This window comes from Panthera tigris, chromosome E2, assembly GCF_018350195.1.
Source record: "Panthera tigris isolate Pti1 chromosome E2, P.tigris_Pti1_mat1.1, whole genome shotgun sequence".
Taxonomy (NCBI): domain Eukaryota; kingdom Metazoa; phylum Chordata; class Mammalia; order Carnivora; family Felidae; genus Panthera; species Panthera tigris.
The window spans coordinates 27,611,364-27,638,591 of NC_056674.1; the positions used below are offsets into that span (position 1 = coordinate 27,611,364).

The following is a 27,228-nucleotide window of genomic DNA, read 5'->3' on the forward strand; positions in this document are numbered from 1 at the left end:
CTGATACTATTATGTTTTTTAAAAACTCACTTATGTTTTCTTTTAGTATTTTTAAGTTTTCTTTTTCTGTTTAGATTTCTGATCCATTTGGGATTTGTTCTGACGTTAGGAGGAGAGAGATCCAATTTCCTTTCTTTGAGACGGATGCCGCATCATCCCAGCCCCGGTTACTGAGTGATCCCTCTGTGTCCCACTGGCACACAATGACACCTTTCTCATACACTAAATGTCCAGTTCTACTGAGGTCCCATTTCTGTGCCCCTCATCTGTTCCACACCACTTAGATTCCTACAGCTTCAGAATGTGCTTTAAAATCTGATCTGGGGGGTACCTGGGTGGCTCAGTCGGTTAAGCGTCCAACTCTTGATCTCACTCAGGTCTTGATCTCGGGGTCGTGAGTTCAAGCCCCGTGCTGGACTCCGTGTTGGGCGTGAAGCCTACTGTAAAAGTGAATGACTGAGTAAATAAAAATAAAAATAAAAAAATGAAATCTGATCTGGTTACCATCATTCCTCTTGTTCAGAATTTTCTTCCCTTTCCCTGCATGCCTATTTTTCCTTATGAATGTTAGAAATCAGCTTGTCTATTTCTAACCAAATCCCATTGTTACTTTCACAGGCTAACATAAAGTTAACAGTTAATTTAGGGGAAATTGACATATGTACGATATTTAATCTTTCCATCCAAGAATAAGGCCCGCCTTTTCGTTTATTGAAATCTCTTATGTGTCCCTCCATAGTTGATTTGGCTTGTTTGCATGTCCTCTCCAAACATCTGAATGTTGCTTCCTGGGCTTGCTCCCTGGTCTTTATGCCTTCTGTGACTACCGTGAGTGGGATCCTTCCTTCCTCCGTGTTTTCTACTGGATGCTGTTTGCATGCAGGAAAGCTCTTGATGTGGGGGTATTAATTGTGCTCAAGCCCCCAAGCCTTTTGCACTGCGAGACAACGGCTGACACCAAGGCGCAGTGCACACTCCCCACGGGCAGAAGGAACTCGCGCCCTGCACCTGTGCACTTGGCAGTGCAATGCCCAGCGGCTGGCCCGTGCCGACTCCTTTTTGCCCAAATGGAACCAGTACGAGAGGCGCCCCGAGCAGTAAGGCAGGGAGGGCCCCCACCCATGCTGTCGGAGCGAGAAAGGGCCTGAGCCTGCACACAAAGGCAAGATCCCGCCAGCCGGCGGACAGGAACGAGGCTGGCAAAGGTGCCAGCCTTCACGCAGCCCCAGCCCTGTAATTAGGGCCCACAGGTCACTCTGGCCACAGCTGAACAAACCAGGGTGTAATTAACTTTCCACCCGGCTTTTTACACAGCAGCATTTCACCTTCGCCAGAAAAGGCGGGTCTGCCTTTCTGAAGGGGCTAGGGAAACACTCCTCAGTCCCAGTCCTCAGGAAGTGGGGGGCAGCCAAAGGGGGAGCAGCAAAATTAACCCACAGGGAGCACATATTTTTGCTGTTGTTATTTGAACAAACCCCTCCCCATCTTTTTTTTTTTTTTTTCAGTTGAGCATTCAAAAAAGCTATTTCTGTCTGGAATTTAGGTGGAAATTGCTCACTGTCCCCAGTTTATGTTCTCTCCATGAGCTGTTTGGACCTCAAGTCTTAAATCAAGCTCTGTAACCTTCAGCAAGAACCTGTAACCCTCTGAGCCTCAGCTGCCCAATGTGTAAAATGGGGATGAATGGTAAAAAAAAAAAAAAAAAAGGATCTCCATGCTGGGACTGTTATGAGGACTACATAGAATCATTCCTTGATCCAACAAGCACATATTAAGCACTACTGTGTGCCAGGCACTGGGCTAGGACATGACTCTTGTCCTTAGGAAGCTGAACAGTAGTGCAGGAGACCAGCAATAAACACATTAAAAACTATGACAGAGGGGCACCTTGGTGATTCAGTCGGTTTAGCCTCTGGCTCTTGAGTTTGGCTCAGGTCATGATCCCCCACGTCAGGCTCTGCACCGAGTCAGCTCGGGATTCCCTCTCTCCCTCTCTCTCTGCCCCTCCCCCCCTCAAAAATAAATTAATTGATTAAAAAAAAAAAAACTACTGCAGAATAACTCCTGAATCTGACCAGTGTTGTGCACTGTCAGGGGTGGGGCTTCAGGGAGAGCAATCAGGGAGGCTGCAGCCCAGACTTGGAGCCCTGGGGGGCAGCAGGGACCCCATGTGCTTCAAGAATGCCTCTCTGTGCTCAGTGAGGAGCATGGTCTGAGTCACAGACCAGGAAATGGCACCTGTAGCCAAGAAACCAATGCTCAGCTCCAACCTGGTCCTACAGGCAATTTCTATAATGGATCAAGTGCCCAGACAGGCCCAGAATTGGAAGCCTCAGTCCTTCTAAAGAGACTCCATCTGCCTCTCCCTACCTACGATGAAAACCCAAACCCCACCAGTGATGCCTATAGCAAAGAGGGTAGGGATCTCCAGAAGCCGTCGGGTGCTCTGGCCCCGGGGACCTGCCACATTCCAGGACTGGCACAGTGCACACCCCTGCTGACAGCCCAGTCCTGTCACAAGGAAGAGCATCCCTATGAAAGTCGGATCTAAAACATTACAACAGCACAGATCCAGCACCCAAATGTCCTCGGGCAGTCAGCCTCATTAATTTGGGCCAAAGCAGCAGTCAGTCTAAATCACAGAGTATCCTTAAAAGGTAGTATTTGTACCAGAAAGCCGTAAAACATTCCACCTGAATCCAGACTGAAGGTCCACAGCTGACCTGCTTCAATGAGCACATAAAAAATTGGAATCAGCCCCTGGGTAAATCAAACCTCTCGTACCTGCTTCCATGGTGCCCCAGGAAGTTCCCAGAGATACTTTCTAAAGCAATTGAAGTCCTCTGGGCTTCTAGAAGATGATGAAAAACACCTGCCTGCAAACCGTTTATAGGGTCCAAACGTGCTTGGCCAACACTTCACAAACTGGGTCAACGTAAACTTCGGCTCACTCCCTGTTCTGACATCATTCAAGTTAGCAGGGCCTGAAGTAATGGAGACTTTCTATCATCAGTGCAGACAGCCACCAAACGCTCTGGACATTTCCTCATCTGTTGCCTACAAATGATGCTCCGTGAGGAACAGGCAAGCCCATCACAGGCATCAAGTCAGCCTTTGTGAACTCTGTTGTAGAAATCCTAGTCTTCTGGCAGACTGGTCTAAATCTAATATTTTTGTAGTATATAGACACAGTACCAGCAACCCAAGTTTTATCTGCCTGAATGCTGCTATGTTAAAAAAAGAGGGATTCCCCTACACCTCACCCCCAAAAAAGGGATAATGGAGAAGATCATGTCCCAGCATGGAAATCCATTCAGAAAATGCTCGGTAACAAATGCAGAATACAAAATGGCAAGTGCCCCCGACGCCAAGCCCATGAACACAAGTCACCCTGTGGGCAGGGTCTGGCGGGGAGCAAGCAGGAATCAGTACTTGGGGTGTAAGCATCAGCAGAGTGGATGGCTCTTTGCTGATCTCACTTCGTGTCATAAGGATGCAGTGTTTGATGCCTTGTGGGTTTAAGGCTGGTTTCTCCTTGGACACAAATGAGAGACAATGAGGCAGAAAGATGGAGAGAAAGAGGGAGACAGAAAGAGATCTAGGTTCTTTTTTTTTTTTAATTTTTTTTATTAAGTTTATTTATTTATTTTGAGAGATAGTGAGGGGGGAAGGGGCGGAGAGAGAATCCCAAGCAGGCTCTGCACTGTCAGCACAGAGCCCGATGGGGGCTCAACGGATGTACCGTGAGATCACGACCTGAGCTGAAACTGAGTCAGACGTTTAACCAACTGAACCACCCAGGCACCCTGAGGTCTGGGTTCTTGAAGTTCATGCTTCAATAGCCTCTCCTGGTCCCAGCAGAGCCTCTCCTGCTAAGGGACAATGGAGAGGGTGCCTTCTCAAGTTCCAGGATCTCTGCAAGTGAGGGTTCTTCGGTGCAGAGTTCCAGGGGCCTGCTCTCCCTATGAATGCCACCAACGCCATACTGGCAAGAGGCCCTTCCACCTTCCATGGTGAATTCACAGCCCCCTCAGAAAATCTCCAAACCTCAGCTACTCTCCCAGATTCTGATGGAACAAGTCACTGCCCCAACCCCACCCAAACATCCACAGAAAGACACAGAAAGAGCCAAGAGGCCACCCTGCTAAAGCAGTTTTCAAGAAGAACCACACTCAAGACGCTCCCCCCAAATCCCCCCACCCACTCCACCGCGCCAGACGGACCTGCTTGGCGAGGGGTGTGCAGCCTCCAGGTTCCAGCAGTAACAGCCCTCTTGCAGAACATGAGTGGGGACGAGTGTTGTTCACACCCAAGGCCTAATTCCAGTTCCAGGAGGAGAGGACAGCGGGATTGACAGGTGGCGCTGCCCTGAGGCCCCAAATTCACAAAAGCAGAGAGCGCCCCACCTTCCCTCCAAACAAGACTTGTTTGCTCCCTCAGAAACATCTGCCCGGCACCCAGAGCCCGCCCAGCCTCAGCAGAGCATGGCCATCTCTGAAATGGTCTTCGTTGTCTGTTGAGGGTCCACCTTCCCCTCCAGGATAACAGAGTGGCCACGCTGCCTACCTGCGTCGTCGTCCCTAGTGCAGGACTAGAAGACCAATGATGAGCATCCAGCAGACCCGTGAGTCTAGCCTGGGAGGACCTGCTACCACATTTTGGGCCAGTTCAAGCTTTTAAAGCAGAAGCCAATTTTCACACATCTTCTGCTAAAGCCCAATGTATAAAAGACTTTTTAACGTGGACAGCTCTGGCTGGAGTGGGTGTCAGAGCCCCCCTCGGTCAGATGGGCCCCAATACCCACCCCAGGAGCTCCAGAAACTTCTCTGGGGATGCAGTGGGAAACCACTGCAGCTCAGAGAGTGTGCAGGTGGCCTAGAGAGGGACTCGCTTTGAAAAATATGCCCACAATTCCCAGTGATTGATCCTGTCACTGGGTAATCCTCAGAACCTAAGACCTGGGGGAAAATCGTTCCTCACATATTTCTTCCACATCAGGGAGACTCTCCCAGACTGGGTCACACCTTTACTGGGCGGTAATGAATTTCTCAGGGATGCTATTAGGCAAGGTCGTTTCCCATACTCTTTTAAGGAATTTCTGACTCCCTTCCAATGCTCCAGGGCTTGGGGATATTCCTGGCTCCCGCGTCCCCGTGGAGGTCGTTAGCGGGGTCCTGTTCAGAAGCAGGCAGGAGTATCGGTGGCTATCTGCAGCATCAGTAAAGATGGCTGAAGACCCTGTAGACAGAGCTACTGTGATGTCAGCCCATCTGAGGCTACGGAGAGAAGAGACAGCCATCGGGAAAAGAATCCTGCCCAGGACCGAAGCACAATCAGCTACTATTTCTAGCACAGGTCCCCTATACACAGCCTCGAAGCCTCACATTCGTCCTCTTCCTCCTAGAAACACCACCATTCTCAGAGGTGTGGAGAGAGACAAGAGTACCTCCTTGGTTCTGAAGAATGGAGTAGTGCCCGGGATGGGGCCTCAGTCCACGAGCCACAGAGACTCCACGAAGCAGCACTCTGCAGGGGTCCGCAGGGGGCCTCAGGGGCCCCACATCAATGCTAATTGAGACCCACGTGTTCTTTTACACTTAGCAAATAAAGACAATCACTTTTAATTAGAAGATCAATTAATTGATTGTTTTCAAAGTCAGTGACAATATTTCATCCTCGTATAGTTAACATCCCACCTCAGTTCTTGGCTAAATCAAGAAATACACAGGCATCTGTTGTTTTCTCAAGGATGAGAGAACACAGCCCAGGGTCCCAGAGAGATCCTGGCTCAGCCACCGACTCACTAGCTGACCTCCATCAGTCACCTTTCCCTCTCAGTGCCTCAGTATTCTCCCTCAGGAAATGAGGGCACTGAAAAGCCAACCCCATACATCCCTTCCAATTCTGATTCTGAGCTTCTAAGGTGGCCATCGCCTCTGCCTATGGTTGAAATACCACAAGTTCCAAATGACTGGCATTTGGTTTGCTTAGCCCCAAAAAGTCCAAAACTGTAAGAGTCCTCTTGGGTCCACTGTTTTTGGGATCTGTTCCCTCCAGAGGTTGAGAACGAGGGACTTGGTCTAATCAAGGCTGTGCAGGTACAGGCGTCACTAGAGGGAAAGTCATAGCTCCCCAAACACTTGGCTTTCAAACTTCTACGAAGGCATGAAAAGTAGAGGAAGCAAGAATTTTGAGTCCCAACATACTTCCTACCAACCAATTTCCCCCCCAAAAACAGGTGACAGGCCCCTTTGGAATACTGTCTGAGATTTTAGTTCCTTTCCCCCACAAACCAGCATCCAAAGTGTTTCATCAACATGCATGGTGGAGAGAGATGCCAGGGATAGCTATGTAAGGAACACAGATGCTCTGGAATCCTTGCTCAGGGCCTGGAAATATGTCAACCCCCTACCCCTGGAGCATGGCTGCCACACCCCCATGCAATCCACATGCCCCCATTCTCCCACTCCATCCACCCACATGACCCAGACACACAGACACACATGACTCATGAGGTCTTAAATAGCTCCTGACAAACTGTGGCCTTGGCCACCTTCTCTGAGGCTGCCACAACACAGGAACCAGGGCCACGGTCTTGGCTGACTACAGGTTTGACAGGACAGATCCCAGCCACCCCCGTCCTCCTCAGAGAAGCAGGAGGCCGAGCAAAGAGGTGGAACCAGATGCCTTTCTGCCTGTGCAGACATTCTGCCTATTGGCCTTTGAAATTCTCCCTGTCCCATACAAGCCCTGCCTCAGAGCACACTCCTTCACGCAGCTTTCCACACTTAAGCTACTTAACTTTGCACTAACAACCTCTTAATTGCTGGGTTTCTAAAAGGCCTTCCAGAAATCCAGGGTGCAGGCCCCACCCACTCATGGCCCCACCCACTCATGCAGTCTATAGACTGCAGTTTGGGGAAGCAGAGACAGGGTGTCTCCACCAAATTCCTGCCTGCCAGAAAGCTGTTGCTTTTATTTTTAATTTTATTTAAAAGGCGGATACAGGGTACCCAAGGCACCACAATAAAATGACATTAACTGTAAAATTACATTCTTAATTCTTTAATCTCACTCGAGGCTTCAAGCTGTTGCTATGTCCAATTATCCGTATAACCACCTGTCAGAACCCCAGTGTTATTTAGCATTACCTCCAGGACAGCGGTGGGCCCGGTGGTCCGTCAGGTCCGCCAGACACTCAAAGTCCTGCTGACAGTGGTCGCAGGTGTAAATTGACTCCTCCTCCACGTCTTCATCGTCCTCATTTCTCTCCTCTTGACTCGTCACGCTGTTCCTGTCTTCCAGCGCACGGCTGGTTTTCCGATCACACTCCGGCTCTCCTTCCAGGCCTCCTGCCAACAGGAAGAATACAGTCCATGTCAGCTGACGGGGCCTTGGGAAGGGGTCTTAAAAGGATCGCCCAGCATTTATTAAGATACGTTTAATTACTCTACCTCCCAGGGTCCATTATTCTTGACACCTCTCAGTATATTAATATATGGGGGTTTTTTGTAGCATGTGGTGCCATAATTCTCAACTAGATTCTTTAATTCTTGGTGCAAATCTTCTAGGGGGACGTCCTGTCATCTTCCTCTGTGCACGGATGCTGGGGGTCATGACCTGTCGCAGAGGTGAAGATGCCTTAGCGTTTTGTCTCCTGAAAACCCAATTCTCTTATACACTCCTCCAGAGCCTTCATCAGCTGCTCCTAACGCGCCTGAGCTTTTAGTCTCTCCCAAAGCCTTGCAATTTAAAGCAAGAGAGATCCCTTAGCCAAGTTCACCTTCCACACAGCATGCCTCCCAATGCGGGGATAGTGGCTCAGTTCTTTGCAAAGAGGTCCTGATTCTGGAATCAAGGAAGCACATGTGTTTGTGAGACCACAGATAGTCAAATCACAAGCTAAAATGTATCTGAGCCCTCACCCGTGCCCCAGGATAGGCCTAGACAGTGAGAACCAGCTTTGGAATCACCAACCAATGTCTTTACTTATTTATTTTTTTATGTTTATATTTTGAGAGAGACAGAGAACATTTTCACACACAAGCGGGGGTGGGGCAGAGAGGGGGCAGGGAACAGAGGATCCAAAGCAGGGTCCTCACTGACAGCAGACAGCCCGATGAGGGGCTCAAACCTGGGAACAGCGAGATCGTCACCTGAGCCGAAGTCGAACACTCAGCTGACTGAGCCACCTAGGTGCCCCCCCGGCCAATTTCTTTAAAATAAACTGCCTATTCTGCACTTAGCACTGTGCAAATGGCTAAACTGTACAGAAAAGTGAGTTAATGATCATGATAATGTGATGCGTTTCATTTCCTGTAGTGCCACACTTTTTCAAAGCCCTAACTCCATATGCATAGCCCCATTTCACAGTCTCTCCCATCCTACAGCTACAAGGGGGCTCAAGCAATCATGTGGTCCTGCCCACAGACAAGGACAGGCTTTTTATCCCCATGTCATAGGTATGGCATCTGGCCTCCAGCCAGGGGGGCGCAAAATCCCCAGCACCCTACAGATGTTTAACTCCTAGACACCCTAACTCCTGTGTAGTGCACTTCCCCGCACAGCCAGGGAAAACGGAGCACGGCCTCAATCTGAGAGATTGATAGGGCACATCAAGAACTTGTAAATCAAAGTGCAAAAAAAGCATGGTAAATACAACACACAGAATGTATCAGTAATCTCAATAAGTGTCAGTGGATTAAACTTCCTCATTCAAGTACAAAGACTCGAACTGGAAAATCAAAGCATGTGTTATCCCTTCCACGGTCTGTCCTGGAAAACAATCTACCCATCCAGAAACTAGCACCGATTTGAATTAAAGAGAGAAATCTCTGTTATGTGTAAAGACATTGATGCAAACACATACGCAGATGCAAAGATGTGCGTGTGCCCGCATGGGTGCACACGTGCATGTAGCATATAACACTGCAGTTACAGAGAAAGCCTTCAGCACACAACCTTTAAACCCCCGAGGACTAGTCGCCAAAGCCAGAAAGAGAAACGAAGCAAAGAATGCATTCGATTCGAGGTGGAAGCCACAGTCCTATAAATATTTCAATTTAGAACCAGATAATGTTATAAGGGCTCTATTTCTCCCATCTGCACAAAATGCGCACTTCCAAAAGCACCCGACATCAAGAACCTGTGAACACAAATCAGCTCATTGGAGAGCCAGCTGCCGCCTTCCGTGGCGGGGAACGTGGCCTGACACGCTGCTCGCAACTGCTCGGAGGCAGTAAAAATCAATGTTTCCATTTGTGGCCCATCAAAACATCTCTCTTCTTACCAATTAAGGGATGTACAATTTTTAGGTTCTTTTATTATCAGAACATGCCAACTCCCGGCAATACAGAAATCCCATTAAAAGCCAGGCAGCATATTTATCTCAGGAAATCTGATCGGCTGCTGCGGTGGCAACAAGAAATAGAAAGCAAAGAAATGAAAAATATCATTTGGAGCCTTCAATATTATAAGTCATCACACAACCACAGTTACACAGTCAAGCGCCCGTCTCTGAAATTCCTAGTTTACAGTCTCTTTCCTTAAAAAAAAATCTTCTGAAGGGGGGGAAAAAGAGAACTATCATTCGAGCTTTATCTATCACACCAACTCTCCAGATAGTTAAGTTACATTCGGCACCACACTTGTGCTACTTTACTTAACATACAATTTAATAGACATATTTAATTTTGCCATATTTACTTGGCAGCACTTTCCATAATAGCTCATCTAATCCACAACTGGAGCCACAAACATTACAATGCATTTGATCTCTTTAAATCTGGTACATCCTGTCGACTCAGTAGTAGATAAATCAGAATGTCAACTCAGGTTTTTATAAGGCAAAAACCCATAAAGTCATCCAAGAGTATAAATCTGTTTTAAGGAACTGTCACCTCCCCTGCCACTGTCTACTAATGGAAAGGCAAGGTGGCCGCTCACAAAGGGGCAGGGGAGGGGAGGCGGGAAGAGGTGGGGGGCCCCATCCCCTGACGTCCCACGGGGTCACAAGGGCCAGCCAGCCTGCCCCTCAGGAAGCCAGAGAGGAAAGATGACGGCCTGAAGAAGTTGGGGAGCAGGACCCCCCCTGAAGACCCAGTCCTGAAGGGGCCCTCTGCTGTGTCAGCAGATTCAGGACCTCAAAACAGGAAGCCCTCCATCCGGCTTGGGCTTTACTCCCTGTAAGACACTTTCATTGCCCGCAGTCTCTGAACCTCACACTAGGGGAAAAGAGTAAATGATGCTATTTTTCCACGTGCAGATGAGGAAACAGAGGCTCTGAGGGGTCATCCAAAGCCATGCAGGGGATTGAACCTACAAGTTCTCGTGTTAAGCAGCACACCCTTCCCCCAGACCCAGGGCCTGTCAGAGCCCTAAGCTCTCTAAGGCGCAGGAGGGGAAGAGAACAGAGAGCTCTGAGGGGCCCCGGCCTCTCTGGAGCACTCTTGGGGTCTCCTCATTCCCGGGCACTCTCAGTGCAGCTACTCGGGAAGCCCTGGGGATCGAATGAATGGGCCTTCCCTCCTCCACTGACCCAGCTCTAGCTGGTCAGGGATGGCCCTGCCTATCCCGTGTCCTGTCTCCATCCAGTCCCGGAGGCCCCGTGAGTCCTTGCCTGAGCGAGCAAGGAGAAGGCAGAGCTCAGAGGCCACCACTAGCCCTGGGTCCCCAACCCAAGCGCTGCCTTAAGTTTCTGACACTGTGATCTCAGTGTCTGCACCTGAACTACAGGTGACCCACTGGTCACTCCAACCAGCCCGGCTGGAGGAAGCAAAGTCAGCAGGCCAAGGAGTGCATTCTTCTCCAGGGAGCCCTCGGGGGGCCGGGAAGGACTTCTAGGAAACGGGCCCTGGAGCCTATCCTCCTGGGGGCCACCTGGAGCAATCAGAAGCCATGCTGGGAAGGCCCTGGCTGAGCTGAGCAGTTGTGAATAGGGCCCTCTCCCTGAGGATCACCGAGCTCTGGACTCTCCTCCTGTTGACAAAGCTCCCCACCTCCCCAGCCTCACACACCCCTCTGGACAATTCATAGCCTAGTTGTTTTCAGATGTGCGTACCTGCCTTTTGGCCAGAAGTCCAAGAGCAGCTAGCGTTTACAGAGCACTTGCTGCGTGCCAGAAACCTTCTGGAAGGACACTGGTGCAAAGCAAGGCCACCAGCGGTAGGTTTCAAATACAGTTGGTTCTGACTCTCTAACAGCTCTGCTACACGGTCTCCCCACAGTAGACACTCCATGAAAACGATGTTGAGGAATCTGTAAACCCTTCAAAATCCCATGTGGGGTCCTTGTCCCAGCCCCGAAGGTCCAGGAAAAGTTCTTCTGGCCTCGCCGACTTATCACTTATGTCACGGCCACACAGACCTTCTTTCAAGCCCTCGAACTGCAAGTTTGTTCTGCCAAGGGCTTCATGCTCCCGTTCCCACGTGACTCTTCCCCTGCCTAACAGGGGTCCCTGCGACCCCGAGCACCAATGTCACATGGGTGACACTCCTTCCCCATAGGGCCCTTCCCTTTGCCACCAGTGTGCTTGGCACAATGTTCACTCATGCTTTTGTAGGTTAATTTTTTTTTTTAATTTTAATGCTTATTTATGTTTGAGAAAGAAAGAGAGAGAGAGAGAGGGAGAGAGAGAGACAGGGCACAAGCAGGGAAAGGGCAGAGAGAGAGAGGAAGACACAGAATCAGAATCCAAAGCAGGCTCCAGGCTCTGAGCTATCAGCACAAAGCCCGACACGGGGCTCAAACTCACGAACCGTGAGATCATGACCTGAGCCAAAGTTGGACACTTAACTGACTGAGCCACCGAGCGCCCCTGTAGGTTAAATTTTTTCCTCCCTGCGGCTCCCCGCATTTTCACACAGACATCAGCAACACCTTGCATCCCATGTGCTCTTCTGTATTGAGACCCCACACTCACCCATCAAGAAGAGGGATCTAGGGGCACCTGAGTGGCTCAGTTGGTTTAAGAGTCCTATGGTCTCACAGTTCGTGAGTTCAAGCCCTGCATCGGGCTCTGTGCTGACAGCTCAGAGCCTGGAGCCTGCTTTGGATTCTGTGTCTCCTGCTTTGGATTCTGTGTCTCCTTCTCTCTCTGTCCCTCCCCCAATGGTGCGCTCTTACTCGCGCTCTCTCTCTCTCAAAAATAAATAAACATTATAAAAATTAAAAAAAAAAAAAAAAAAAAGAAGAGGGGTCTAATTCCTGTCCACAATGGCCCTGTTGGGCTGGCTGGCTGCAGTAATTCCCTTGATATTAGAATGTAACGGAAGGAGCTCCTGAGTGGCTCAGTCGGCTGAGCGTGATTTCAGCTCAGGTCATGATCCCAGAGTCATGGGATCGAGCCCCACATCAGGCTCTGTGCTGATTGTGGAATCTGCTTAAGGGTCTCTCATTCTCCCTCTACTCCTTCTCTCCAACTCATATGCTCACTCTCTCTCTCTCTCTCTCTCTCTCTCAAATAAGAAATAAAGAGAATGCAATGGAAGAATGTTCTGGGATATCTGAGGCTAGTTCAGAAGGACTGCACTTCCACAGGGTCTCCTGATCTCTTGGGACACTACCAGGTAGAACCCAGCTGCTATACCATGGGAAGCCCATGCCAGAGAGAGAATGCAGGTGCTCCAGTGGACAGCCCCAGTGGAGCTCCCAGCTGCCAGCCATGGAGAGCACCAGCTTGGACATCCAACCCCGATGAGCCTTCAGAAGCCAGCAGACTCAACTCACTTGGCAACTACACAAGAAATGCCAAGTGAGACCACCAACCGACTCCACTCAGCCCACAGAGCTGTGTGAAATAGGAATGGTTGCTTTAGGCCACTGAGTTTGGGGGTGGTTTGTCACAGAGCAATAGACAGCTGGAATGCTCCCCTACCAGACCACAAGCTCCATGAGGGCAGGAGCTCGGTCGGTGCTCAGTACTGTCTCCCCAGCCCCTGGTACAGACAGACACATGGCAGGGGGCTCAGTGAACGTTCAATGAATGAACAAATTGGTTTCAAAGAAACATGTCTCTGAACATCAATATGGCGATGATAAGTATTATTAGGTTGAACCACATGAAGTTGCCATCTTCCTAAGTCAAAGAAGTTGACTATTGTCCACCTCAAATGGTTCCACCTAAAATACGATGGGGCCACTCTGTCCTGCCAGCTTCTTCCTCACCTAGACTGGTGGACCCCGCGAGACCACATCTGTATACCTCATAGTCCCTGAGCCCAAGATATGGGTTTGGGGAACTTTCTATGAGCAAAGAGAGGCAGTAACAAAACCCTGTGGATTCACTACTGTTCATTAGAAAGCAAAAATAAAACCTTTTTTAAAAAAGGTGGGGGGGAGGAGGGGACCCTGGCTGGCTCAGTTGGTAAAACGTGTGACTCTTGATCTCGGAATTATGGGTTTGAGCCCCACACTGGGTGTGGAGATTACTCTAAAAACTAAACTAAAAGCTTTAAAAAAAAGAAAGAAAAGGAAGAAAGTGGTGAATTGTCCCACCCCAGGCCTAAGCAGCCTCACTGAGCCATTGCCCATGAGAAAGGACTTTCAAGGTGATTACACATGAGGGACAGCGGGCCCTGCAGAAAGGGTGTGCAGCAAGAGACGCTTGGCAAGAAAAGTGGCCTCACATCCTCTTGAGGGAAGAGGTGGCTGAAACCTAGCCAGGGATGCAGGGAGGTGACCCCGCCCACCCCCGCGCCCGCCCCCACACCCTGACTGATACCACAGCGGGAGCACTTGTTGGCACTGTTCTATGTTCACAGCCCATGCCCTCCTCACGGTCACCCTGTGCAAAAGGTACAGTTGATGTCCCCACTCTGCGGATGGGGAGGCCAAGGCTCAGGACTACACACGAGCTGTAACACTGGGAAGCGCAGAGGCTGAACTCAAACCCAGGTCTCCTGACTACAGATCTCGACTCTTAACCACTGCATGGGAAGGCAAAAGGGGAATGTCTGTGAAAGAAAGGGCTGAGCAAGGGACAGCTGGCTGAGCCCAGTGCCAGGAAAAAGGGAGAGGGGATCAGCCCCGGGGTGGGGGAGGCTGCCCCACAGGCTGCCAGGTCTGGGAACTGAGCATTTCCTACCTTCTCAGCGAGGCTTCTGGAGCTCATGAGTCAGGGCTGGCGGGGCCTCACCACTCCCAAGGGCCAGCTGAGACAGGCTTAGTCTGAGAACACCAGTGAGGGTCTCCTCCCTCTGGCCCCGGCCCCCAGCCAGCAGGAGAGCCAGCAGGGACCTCAGTGAGAAGGCTGTCCCTTCTCTTCCTGGGAGGGACCATGGGGATCAGCCAGCAGGGAGCCCTGGGCACCCCTCAGAACCGACCCAGGACCACCGGGGGTCCCACTTCTGGGGCCCCAGTGCTGAGGACATGCCCAGGGGAGGCAGGAAGCCAGGAGACGCCCCATAAGCCCAGGATAGACAGAACAAGGGCAGAGCTTGAAAGGCGAGAGATACACCAGGGCCAATGATCACACACATTGATTCATTCTTCATTTCTCCAACAAATATGTACTGAGGATCTACTTAGTGCCAGGCGTAATATACACTGATTTGCTAAAACATACAGGGTGCTCCGTGGTCTCATTCACCTTGAGAGCCTCAAAGCCCCTACAAGGCCCATACAGAAGGATGCTCAACAAATTCGGGGCTGGTGAATGAGTGAATAGATGAGGCAATGAATGTCAAAAGGGAGGCGTAAGTGGCAAGTGGCAGCAGCCTCAGCCAGCATCGGTTAGGGACCCAGGTCCCAGTCTTAGCGCCAGTACACCCACCACGCCCCCTGAGTGACCTTGAGCAAGTCCCTTCCCCTGTCTGACACTGATTCCTTATTGTCTGTAAAGAGCCTCATCGTGACAGCTGTGACAGGTGGGGGCGAGTCTCCCCCCGAATGGACGGCCATGGATGTAAGGACTGTGCACCCGGCTAGACACGAGATCCACGTGAGGCCAGGAGCCCTGCGGGTGGAGCCCAGAGGCAGCTGCGGCCCCGCAGGCGGGAAGAGGCAAGGGTGCAGGGGAGCCGAGAGCAAAGTGAAAGCCAGGAACGGTGCCGGGGGACAGTGGGGATGCAGCCAAGCCAGCCCCTGGAGGGCCGGGGTCTGGGGAACGCCTCCCCCACTCCTCATCTCCTCTCCCCAGCAGACTTGGATGGGAGGCGGCCACATCCACCTCCGCAGAAATCAGAAGCACCAGACAGTGAACTCTAGGCGCGTCCAGGGCTGGACTGGAGAGCCCGGCTGTACGGGAAGCTCGGGGAACGGCAGTGCACAGGAGTCCAGAGGGGCTGACGGAGCCAAGTTGCTGCAATAAAGGCGGTCATCAAGCAACGACACGCACCAGCAGCAGACAGCTGGAGTCACGTTCCAGGGACTGTCAGGATGACAGACAAAGAACGGAAAAGAATCTCAGACTGTGGAGCCAGCCTGTCTGGGTTCAAATCCGCATGCCACCACTTAACAGCTGGGGGACCTTGGACGAGTCACTTACCCTCTCTGAGAAAAATTGTAGAAAGTTAAAGTATTTTAATGAGGTAATAATAAGCCCGATACCTAGCCTACAGGCCTTTTTGAGAAAAGCGTAACCACAATGACTATCTTATTTCTGCTGTTATCACTCATTCAGACCAATGCGTGCAGCATCGTGACTTCCACAAGAGTTGGAGATACTGTTCCACAAAGCAAGCTCTAGCGGACCCTCACAGGCTCCTGAGGATGGAGAATGTCCATGCACTATGCCTACCTGAAGGCACGAAAATGTCCATACAGACAAGAAAATCCCCTGGACCAGGAGAAGAAAGTCCTGGGCTCAAGTCCAGGCTCCCCCCTTCCACGCCCTGTGACCCTAACTAAGTGACAAGCCCACCTCCTCCAGGAAACAGCGTGACCTCTGTCGGGGGGTCTGTCTCGGCCAAGCCCCCGGGGCAGACGGTGTAGACATGCTTACTTTATAGCTCACAAGCCAGTTTTCCTGTGCTCTCCCCCTGAATGTAGTCAGGGGGCTCCCCATAGAATTCATAGCCAAGAAGGTGTCTACCATTTCCAAAGCGTTTTTCCTAGAGCGGCGTTTTTCTTTAATAGAGAACGCATACTCTGTCCTAACAGCCTGCCTATTTCCTAAAAAAAGGGTTTTACTAGCAGCGTGTTCCCAAGGGCCAGAGTGGGAGGGAGCACTTCCAGAACCTGGGCGCTAGGTCAAACCCCTGGCTTAACCTCAGCTCGGCGTCTGGGCTCTGCCTATAGAGAAGGACACGGCTCTGTGAGCACTTTCGCATGCACGCCTGGGCTGGTGGTATGGAGGACGGGAGGGGCCGGGCCGGGGCTGGGCAAGGAGCCTGCCAACCCCAATTAGACACTCTGCTTGTGCATCCATTGCTGGCCCCAAATTCCACGAGGCAGCCACTATTTATCTTCAGATTTAAAATATCTGCAGTGCAGGCAGCAGGGTAACATTTAACACTCAGCCTAAAGGGTCCCCTTGGCAGCAGACCTGTAGGCAAATATTTTAACACATAATTTGCTGTCCAAGTTCCGTTTCTTAAATAAGGAAACAACTTCCGGATGGCTGGGGGGAGGGGGGCGGGGGTGCCTGTTGCTCCCCTGTCAGCGCTGACGGCTCTGTGAATGGAATCGCAAAGCCATGGTCAGTCAGCCGCTGAACTTGACCTGGGCTGCATCACACAAACCTCACTAGGATGCTCCGCCCTGGCTGATGATCCAGGACGGGGTACAGGGTCTCCCTCTCCACAGGCCCACGGCTGACCGCAGAAATGACTGAATCTTCCAGAGGATGTCTCTTTAGTTGTCAGGAATTCTAGAACTGAGCCCAAAATGATAAGCAGCATAGAGGATGGCAATCCCTTCTGTCAGACCAGACCTTCTAATTCATTTGTACCCCTTACCCATGGCCCCACAGGGGAGATGTTACCATTACACCTATTTTACAGAGGTCAAAACTGAGGCTCAAACAGGTGACACAGCTTACCCACTCTCCCCATCACTCAGCCCATGAATGGACCAAAGCTCACAACTCCAGTGCCCTCTACTGTCCTACAAATGAGTAGGTCAGGTGGGGAGGCTGGGACAGACAGACACCCACCCAAGGGGGTGGCCCCTGCTCAAATCCTCTACATGGTCACCATATGGAAAAGTGAGGCCTGGTACAGATACATCAGCTGACTTTTTTTTTTTTTTTTTAAGTTTATTTATTTATTTTGTTAAAAAAAAATTTTTTTAATGTTTATTTATTTTTGAAAGGGACAGAGTGCAAGCTGGGGAGGGCAGAGAGAGAAGGCAACACAGAATCCGGAGCAGGCTCCAGGCTCTGAGCTGTCAGCACAGAGCCAGACGCAGGGCTTGAACCTACGAACTGTGAGATCATGACCTGAGCTGACGTTAGACACTTAACCAACTTAGCCACCCAGGCGCCCCATTGTTTATTTATTTATTTTGAGAGACAGACAGACAGACAGAAAGAGAATACACACACACACACACACACACACACACACACACACACACACACACGAGAAGGGCAGAAAGAAAGAATCCCAAACAGGCTCTGCATGGTCAGCTCAGAGCCCAACTCAGGGCTCAAACTTGCAAACCCTGAGATCATGACCTGAGCTGAAATCAAGAGTCAGATGCCCAACCGACTGAACCACTCAGGTGTCCCTGACTTTCTTTTTCAAAGAACGAAATCCAGGGGCACCTGGGTGGCTTAGTCAGTTAAATGTCCGACTCTTGACTTCAGCTCAGGTCATGATCTCACAGTTCTTGGGTTCAAGCCCCACATCGGACTCTGTGCTGACCGTGTGGAGCCTGCTTAGGATTCTCTCTCCCTCTCTCTGTGTCTCTCCCCTGCTCACACACACACACACACACACACACACACACACACACACACACACTCTCTCTCTCTCTCTCTCTTGCTCTCTCTCTCTCTCTCTCAAAATAAATTAAAGAAGGAAATCCATATTTTTTTGTGAAATCTCTGGGTTTTTAAATGCTGATTTCAAGTTTTAAGAAGTACAACAGAAACAAAACAATAGACCTTGGAGGACTGGATGCGGGGGTGGGGGCCAGGGTGGGGAAGGGGGGTCCTTGCCATGAAGCACGCCCAGCAGGAACCATAGACACACTGAGCCCAGGGCAATCTGCTCGTTCCTCACCAGACAGAAAGGTTAGCTGGGCAGTGATAGAAGTATGAAAGTGTCCCTTCTTTGGAAACTTAGAACCTGCGTTCAAGTCCACTCCTGTGTGACCTCGACTGCTTACATTCCTGGGCCTCTCTTATCTCACCTAGAAAATGAGGATGATATCACCTCCCCCTGCGCAGGCCGCCCCAGGTCCCTGCCACCTGGGCCCCAAGAGCTGGAACACAAATGCTCCACACATCAAGTCAGTCAACAAACACTTCCTGAGTACCTACTACGTGTCAGCGGCTATTCTAGGTGCTACACACACGTCAAAGAACAAAAGCAGAGCTGTTTAACAGGGTGAGGCTGACATTCCATCACAAGCACCTTGCCCTTTACGGGGAAATGCCTACAGAACGGATGCACGACTACCCTCCCGGAGGGTGTTCAACTGCTGAGCCCAACCCCAGAGGCAGAGAGAGAGGCCGCGGATGCCCCCCTGCCCCAACCCCCAACTACAATGGGTAAGGAAGGAGCAGAAAGAAAAGATGGTAGGGAAGGAGGGAACGAGAGAGGGGTGGAGCAGGAAGGGGAGAAAAAGCAATCACAAACACCCTCACCGAAAGGGGGAAAAAATTATATTTTTGCAGCGAGTCGTTAACGGTGTCACTCCTCTGAGTCTCACCATCTTAATAAAATGGATCTCGCCGCATGCAGTAATGAAGAGCAGTCGGACAAAGCCACCCTGGAACCATGAAAATTGTGTGCTGCTACCTCCTCGTGACCTCCTGAGGCTGTGACCACTCTGCCCTCTCCTTGCTGTCACATTTTGTCTCTGACGGCCGTTGGGAGGGAGGGGATGGAGAAGTGGGGCCAGAGGTAGGCAGGGGAGGGAGGGCGGCAGGGCAGCGTGGGGAGCTCGGTAAATCCAGCTAATTTGTGGCCAGCACCGTGGCCTGGCGTTCCTAATTGCTCCCGAGCCTGGAGCGGGACTCAAGGCAGGGATGCTGGGGCACAAATCACCCCCTGGGGGCCGCGGCAGAAAGAGGAGCCCCTTGTGGGGGAGGGGAGGGGGCAGGGAAAGGCTGTGTACCCCAAAGCCAGGACCAGCGGCCAGGCTGAGCAAGTGACTCAGGGTCAAAGACAAAATCACAAGCGGTACAGACAGAGCCCAGAGCCCTGGGGCCACACTGAGGTCACTGGGGGATCCCAGCAAGTCGCACCCTCCCTGGACCAAAGCTGCCCTCATCTGTAAGCTAAGGCATAGACCGTGGAGCAGTCATTTTCAAAACAGCACACCTTAGTGACTCATCACTGTGCCAGGGGCAGACCCGAGGGCAGAACTCTGACGCAATCAAAGAAGCCCGCTCTTTCCGCCTTGGACCCGGGGACCCCACAGAACGGTGCTCTCTGGGAGGAGTCCCGCTGTAAAACCAGAACATGTGCAAAAAGTTCACCCAGTGATTCCTCCTCACTGTCCATGTCCCAACTCAGTGAACCTTCACCCCCATGCGACCAGCCACCCATAAGCTCGGGGCGCTCCCTGGGCACCTCCCCTTCCTGCTCTGGTCACAACAGCCATGGCCCTTTCGTTGCAGGCCATCTGACCGTCTCCTGTGCCAGTGAGCAGACCCCAAGCGGGCAGGGCCAACACCAGTCTTGCTCATCTTGCTCCCCCTTCCCCCACCCAGCACCCAGCACAGGGGCCGGCACATGGCAGGCGTTCAATAAATATTTGTGGAGTGGACACACCTGGAAAGGCCCTTCCTAATCTCACCCTCAGAGATCCAGCCACAGGTCTGTGCATCTCTGGGGAGGGTTGAAAACGGGCACAAAGCCAGGAACAGGCCCCTGATCCTACCCACCGGCCCAGAATGCAGGGGGCAGCAAGGATTCCCTGCCCTTGGTCTTCAGGAGCTGCCCTCCCAGGCTCCCAGGCTCCCAGGCTGCTATTGTAACCCAGAAGCTGCTGCTCCCCTCCCCAGTGACCCTCCCACTCCAAGCCTCCCATCCGGCCCCGGGAGGCCAGGAGCCACAGTGGAAAGGCTGTGGAAAGCCTTTAAAAATTAACAAGTTTCTGGGCATGGAGACAGCCTGGTGTGCAGTGTGTTCCAGGGAATACTGAAGTAGCGCCTGGAGAACAGGGAGCGTGTCTGATGGAGTGGTTCTCACCATGTTGTTGCTACTGAGGGAGAAGCCAAATGGTGGCAATGCTCGGCTGGCAAGCAGCAGGTTCCCACTGAACCCCCCGTTCAGGCCCCCCACTCCTCCAGGGGCCCATGCGAGCAGTGGGCTTCTTCAGGAGACCAGTGGGTCCCTCCCCGCTTAACCTCATCCACTTGCTAAGGCCTGCCAGCTTTCCACGGATCTCCCTCGGGCCCACAAAAGGGTATCAAGTGCCACAAGTGGGCCGCAAGACATTCCAGAAGTCTCCAGGAAAACCGGATCCTAAGACAGCTGATAGAACAAAGCCAAGGGCCCACACAACACGTTTGAGGGGCCTCAGCATGAATATAGCTAACCCTCAGGCAGGGAGTCCCCCCGACTCAGGAGACGGATTTAAGCGGGCAGTGCACTGGGCCCACACCCGCCAGGGAGAGCGAGGCCTGCCTGGTGCCTGGGACTCGCAGAGAAACCTTCCCACACAATGAGGAACGGAGACCTGGAGAGAATTAACCACAGAGCAAAGGTCAAGTGGGCAGCGCAAAGGAAACTTCCAGACCCACCCCAGGGGCCCGGCTGGCTCCTCCGCCATGGCCAATATCCGCGTGATCTATATGCACACGCACACCCGCACCCCGTCACCACCCCCGCTCCTCCTCAAACTGTCACTTAACTCGGATTTCAAACTGCTTGCGATGTTCTTTAGTCAACATGAAGCAGAAACCTTTTATTAAATGCTGCTAATTTTTTATTGATCACACTGTGAATCATTTCATTTTCCATTACCGCAAATGTCTCCTATCAGGGCTCCACGATTACGCCGCTTTATTCCGTCTCCAGCAACTTGTCACTTTTTATCAGTTTTCAGTTTCAGTATTGCTCGAAAATTAGCAAGCGGGCTCTCTGTATCATTACTGCTTTTGTTTAAAAAAAAAATTTTCCATACAGGAAAGGTTATTATACTTGGAATAAATATACATGAATCAAATTCCAATGAAATTCCTCCCTGACTCTAACCAATTTTAGCATTAGCTTTTATAATTTTTTTAGGTTTATTTCCACGGGAAGACTGTTCATAATTATTGCTCGTGCTCTCCCAAAACACTTATGTTACTAAAGTGTGAAATGTCTTCTAACACAAAGACAGATCTCTGGGAAGTAATTACAGAAATGCATTCAGGGGCAATAATTCTATATTAGCCGTCAGCAGCAGACATCCTCTGAAAGGCACTTGTTATGAAGGAATTATTTGTGTTACCACTGAAGGCATGGCAGGCAAGCCCAAACTGAAAGGCTGCGTCGGACCAGAAACATGGGCTTCCTCATCAAGGGTCAAATTAAGTTTAAATCATTACCTTGAAGCCAAGCAAACGCATACCTGACTGTCTATTGTGGAGACGTTTTTGAGACGCACTCAAGCACAACGTGGTCTTCCCGTTCCCAGCGTGGTGCAATTACCCTGAGTCTCAAAAGGATTCTGCCAGGAGCTTGTCACAATAGGGAGAGAGGAGGTGGCAGGGCGTCTATTAAATGCTAACTCATGTCACCAAACAGAATTTTCAAGAATTATAAATTGCTGAGATGCCTCGCAGCTGACCCCCTCGCGTTAAGAAGAGCCCAGAATATTATCAGGAAAGTGCAAGAATTTGCATCAAAGGCAGGAAAGGACTTTCTGTGGGGAGCCCAAGGGGCTGTAGCTGAGGAGACAGGGACCCAGTGGACTATCCCTCGCCCCGTGGAAGGTACAAGTAGGGGTCTGGGCAGCAATACCGGCTCCATCTGGGGCAGAGAAACAGCCTACGATAAGGACAGGTGGAAGCAGCAGTGGAGGGGACTAAGGAGATGCCTCCATTGTTGTCTGAGTTTTGTCCCTAAATCTCAGCATGACCTTGGGCCAGTCCAGTCACCTCCCCTCTCTGAGCCTCAGTTTCCCCACCTGTAACAACATCCTGCATCGACATTGTGTGGGGGGTATTAGATGAACAACTGGAAACAAAGAAGGTGCAGCATGGGGAGCCTGGGTGGCTCAGTGGGTTAAGCTCAGCTCATGATCTCGTGGTTCATGAGTTTGAGCCCTGCATTAGGTTCAGTGCTGACGGTACTGGAGCTTGCTTGGGATTTTCTCTCTCCCTCTCTCTCTCTGCCCCTCCCCTGTTCTCTCTCTCTCTTTCTCTCTCTCTCTCTCTCTCTCTCTCTCTCTAAAAATAAATAAATGAACTTTAAAAAATTTCTGATTAAAAAAACAAAGAAGGGGGCGCCTGGGTGGCTCAGTCGGTTAAGCGTCCGACCTCGGCTCAGGTCACGATCTCACAGTCCGTGAGTTCGAGCCCCGCGTCAGGCTCTGGGCTGATGGCTCAGAGCCTGGAGCCTGTTTCCGATTCTGTGTCTCCCTCTCTCTCTGCCCCTCCCCCGTTCATGCTCTGTCTCTCTCTGTCTCAAAAATAAATAAACGTTAAAAAAAAAATAAATAAATAAAAAAAAAAAAAAAAAAAAAAAAAAAAAAACAAAGAAGGTGCAGCATTAGCCCCTCCTGTTCCAGGCGAGATGCTCCCACCTGTAAAATGGCAGGGTTGATTCTAGGAGCCATTGAAGGAACCACCTGGCCTCTGAGAGCTGGGAGAAAGCTTCAGGAGAAGAGCAGAGTATCTCCCCAGGTTCAGTGGGTCCCAGGGACACATCAGGGGATGTACGGAGACCCTTACAAGCCTCCGTTTCCCACCTCTAAAAAGCTCACGCAGATCACTGTCCTGGGTGGTACTCATAGATCAAACAGTCAGACAGAGACATGGGGCTCTTTAATCTGCTCACTTACCGTTGTTTCCAGAGACTGGTACTTTCTAGGGCAGCGCAGGGCAAAAGGCCACTTGCTCTCATGGCACAGGGCCAGGCTACCCTGGGCAGTGCCAGCAGTTAGCCATCCCACCCCAGACCACGCACGCTTACCTTCCCAGGGGCAGCCTTCCCATCACCCTTTGGGGCTCACTGGGGGCTGGCCCCACCCCCAAGCTCCAGGATCAGGCCCATGGACCCAGACCTGGCCAATCAAGGATGGACACGTGACCCAAGAGGGGCTACTGAGACAACACAATGTGACAGAATCTTCTATAACCACAGGGAAAGAAGTTACCCAAAGTGACAGCAGAGACAGCAGAGCTGATGGATGGACGGGAAGGGGACAAAAGGTGTGTGAGCCATGCCCTTTGACCCACTCATTCCACATCAAGGTTTCTATGCTAGAAACTTCTGTATCTAAGTTCACTGTGAGGATAGCCACCTCAGAATGATTTATAGCAGCTGAAAGAATTAGACAGCATCTACATTTCCATGGAGGAGATGGAAAAAGTGTAGAACATTCATGGAGTGGACTCCATGCCACAATTGAAACTGTGAAGAGATGTGTTTCCCTCTCTCTCTATCCCTCTTTTACTCGCACTCTGTTTCTCTCTCTCAAAGATAAATTAACATTAAAAAAATTTTTTTAGACCTGTGAAGAGGGCCACGTGTATCAACAAGGATTAATCTTCCAAACATGATGTCAAGAGAAAGAAAAAAACGAGATGCTAAAGATAAACTATGGTAATACCGTAAAATACAGCAATGTTCATAGAAAGTTTAAAATGTGAGCCAACAGCATCTATGCATCATTTACCTGTATTTCAAGAAGAAAAACATGCAGGGAAGTGGTAAATGGCCAAGCCCTGGATGGAGGGAAAAGACTAATGGGGAGCCCCGCTGGGGACTGGTGTCTGTCCCCCAAACAGAAGGGTACATTCCGGGTGGTCATTATTATCTTTTACATACCCGTAATACTGTATAATTAAAAAAAAAAAAACTATTGCTGGGGCACCTGAGTGTCTCAGTTGGTTAAGCGTCTGACTCTGGATTTTGGCTCAGGTCATGATCCCAGGGCCATGGGATTGAGCCCTGCATCGGGCTCCGCACTGACCATATGGAACATGCTTTGGACTCTCTCTCTCCCCCTCTTTCTGCCCCTCGCCCGCTTGCAAGCACACGCTCGCTCTCTCTCTCTTTCTCAAAATAAATAAATAAACTTAAAAAAAAAAAAACTATTGCTGAACCACTAAAAACTTTTAAGTGCTAAAAAAATTTTAAAGGACAGATACGGTGAATGGATTGGAGAATTTTAGGCAGAGAAGCCTCCTGAGAAAGGAGTCGATGCCATCCACAGTTTTTGCAGAATCTAACATCCAAGGGATTGTTTCCAGGTCACGTGGCAAGTCAGTGCCAGAGCTGCAGCTGGTCCTCAGGTCTGTTGGTCTGTTGGTCCTACCTCAGCCCTCTGCTCCTTCCCTACACTCAGTGTGATGAGGGGGTGGAGGGAGTTTCCAGCTTGAGCAAATAAATGGCATGTAAGGACTTGGTTGTACTGGGGCAGGAATTTCTGTCTTGCTCCCTGTGGAATCCCAGCACCTAGACCAGTGCCTGGCACACAGTAGGTGCTCAACAACTATTTGCCAAGTGAATGAATGAATGAATGAATGAGACTAGGATGAATGAAAGTCATGCACAACCATTCCTTAAAGTAGACCCTCTTGGACAAGACCCCTTTATGGGGCAACAACAAGTTAGTCATTTTTAAACAAATAAAGATTTTCCACCTTCATGTCAAAAAAAAAAAAAAAATCAATGCTCCAACTCTGACTTCTCACCAATTTTCTGACCCTCCTATGGCTAGGCTGAGATTGTGAGTCACGGCTGAGTCTGGAAAACCACCTTTGGGGAGATGAGAATGGAAAACAGTCTAATTTAAGGAGGAGGCAGGTACTGCCTAAAATGCATCCCTGGCCCCCTTCCATGAGCACACATCGAATGGAAAAAATTACTCGAAGTCTCTCTATAGGAGAGCGTCTGATGGCTGGGCCGACCAAAAGGAGCGGGTTGCTAAGAAATCACACCAGGCAATGTCAGATGATCACTGCCACAGTCAAGATATGGTCAGGGTCAGAGTTCAAAACAGTTTCTGGAAATCTTTCCAGCAAAGCCCCTTTTCTGTGCAGGAAGAAGAGAAAAAGAAGCCATCTTGTCGGGCATCCACTGTGACCTCTACCCTATGAGGTAGGTACTATTACCAGCCTCAGTTACAGATGGGAAAACTGAGGCCCAGAGAGGGGAAGGTCACACAGCTAGAGGGGGGCAGAGCAGGGATTCCGATTTCCAAGAGTCAGGTGCTCCATTTGAGCATGGACAGTCTTTCCTGGGATACTGGCTTCTGAGCTCCTCTGGGTTCAGCGCTCTAGTGCTTTTTGCACTAGAACAGTGCAAGTCTATGCCACGGCTTGGCCACAGCCTGCAGCCTTTCCACACGGACGGTGCCGAATTTCCATAGGGTCCAGGTGCTGCTGTCCAAGTTCCATGGCATTAAATTAAGAGATGAGGGGGCACCTGGGTGACTCAGTCGGTTAAGCATCCAACTTCGGCTCAGGGCATGATCTCACGGTTCGTGAGTTCGAGCCCTGCATCGGGCTCTGTCAGCACAGAGCCCACTTGCTTTGGACCCTCTGTCTCCCTCTCTCTGCCCCTTCCCCACTCCTTCTCTCTCTCTCTCTCTCTCTCTCTCTCTCTCTCTCTCTCTGTCACACACACACACACACACACACACACACTAAAAAATTTTAATTAAAAAAAAATTAAGAGACAAGGCAGGTGGATTGTCACCTCCTTTTTAAGCCAAGGCACAGCCCAGCAGGGTGACCAGTAGCAGTTAGATCCACCAAAGGCACGGGCCCCAGGGAGTGGGGTCCCACAGAGACCCCAAGGTGGAGGAAGGAAAGACCAGGGCAGCCCAGAGATGCCTAAGCCAGGACTCTGCCCAGACTTTGAACAGGAACCCATACTTCCTGACCTTGGGGCTAATGCCAGGCAGGTAAGCAGCCCAGCCAGTGTTCCCACCTGGCTTTCTCCCCAGAACTGTGTCTGTATTTCCAAGCATCTTTCCTTCCCATAAAAATGAAGCTTTGCTCTTATTTCTGATTACAAAACCAACTACAACTGATGTGAAAGATACAAGTCATACAGACAAGCATTAAAAAAAACAGTAAAAATCACCTGAAATCTCACCACCCGAGGTCCACGCCGGGACCACTCTGATGAACAGGGTGTGCCATTCACAGACAGACACAGCGATCACCCTGTAAGAATGGGATCCCGAGCCGCACACCGATGTGTAACCTTGTACACTGTGCCCCACGGACCCCTGTGCTGCAGCCTTCTCTTCCAGGAATCGTCTTCAGAGTCTGCCTCTCCAGCTTCATCTAGAGGGAACTACTCAGGTTCCCAGCCTCGTTAAATACCAAGTCCCAGTAACTGAACTGGGGAGAAGAGGGGAGTTTGCTTAGAAAAGACTTCCTTGCTCTGCAAATGGGTTCACCGTACCAGTCTGTGTTAAAGGATTCTTATGAGTGTGCAAAGATTCCTGGATGTGCATGTCAAAGGGCCACCTGGGTTGGCATCACCTGGAGGGAGGGCCTGTTAAAATGCAGATGGCACTGTCTGGGTGGCTCAGTCAGTTAAGCGTCCAACTTTGGCTCAGGTCATGGTCTCCCAGTTCGTGAGCTCGAGCCCCGCATCAAGCTCTGCCTGAGCTGAGCACAGACCCTGCTTCGGATCCTATGTCTCCCTGTCTCTCTGCCCTGTCTCGCTTGCAATCTCTCTCTCTCTCTCTCTCTCTCTCTCTCTCTCTCTCTCAAAAATAAAATTAACATTTTTTTTAAAGTAAAAAAAATGCAGATGACATATACCAGCAGCCACTCTCTGAATATGGGGCTCAGAAATCTGTATTTCAAGAGCCTCAGTATGTCTGTCGCTAAGTACCATCCAAGTATATTTAAAATAGAATCGAAATAATAATGATTCTCCAACATAATTTCTCTATCACCACGCTAGACCAGAAGGCTGACAGTGACTCCCAACGAAA

General features: G+C 50.5%; 1 protein-coding gene across 1 annotated transcript in view; it reads right to left on the minus strand.

Annotated features, from left to right (window-relative positions):
• The window catches only part of ZNF423 (zinc finger protein 423), a 271,122-nt gene that overhangs the window by 212,399 nt on the left and 31,495 nt on the right, over window positions 1-27,228 (minus strand). Inside the window, exon 2 of the mRNA XM_007096695.2 lies at window positions 7,152-7,352. The gene's annotated coding sequence lies outside the window, so the exon portion shown is untranslated. The remainder of the gene's footprint in view (window positions 1-7,151; window positions 7,353-27,228) is intronic.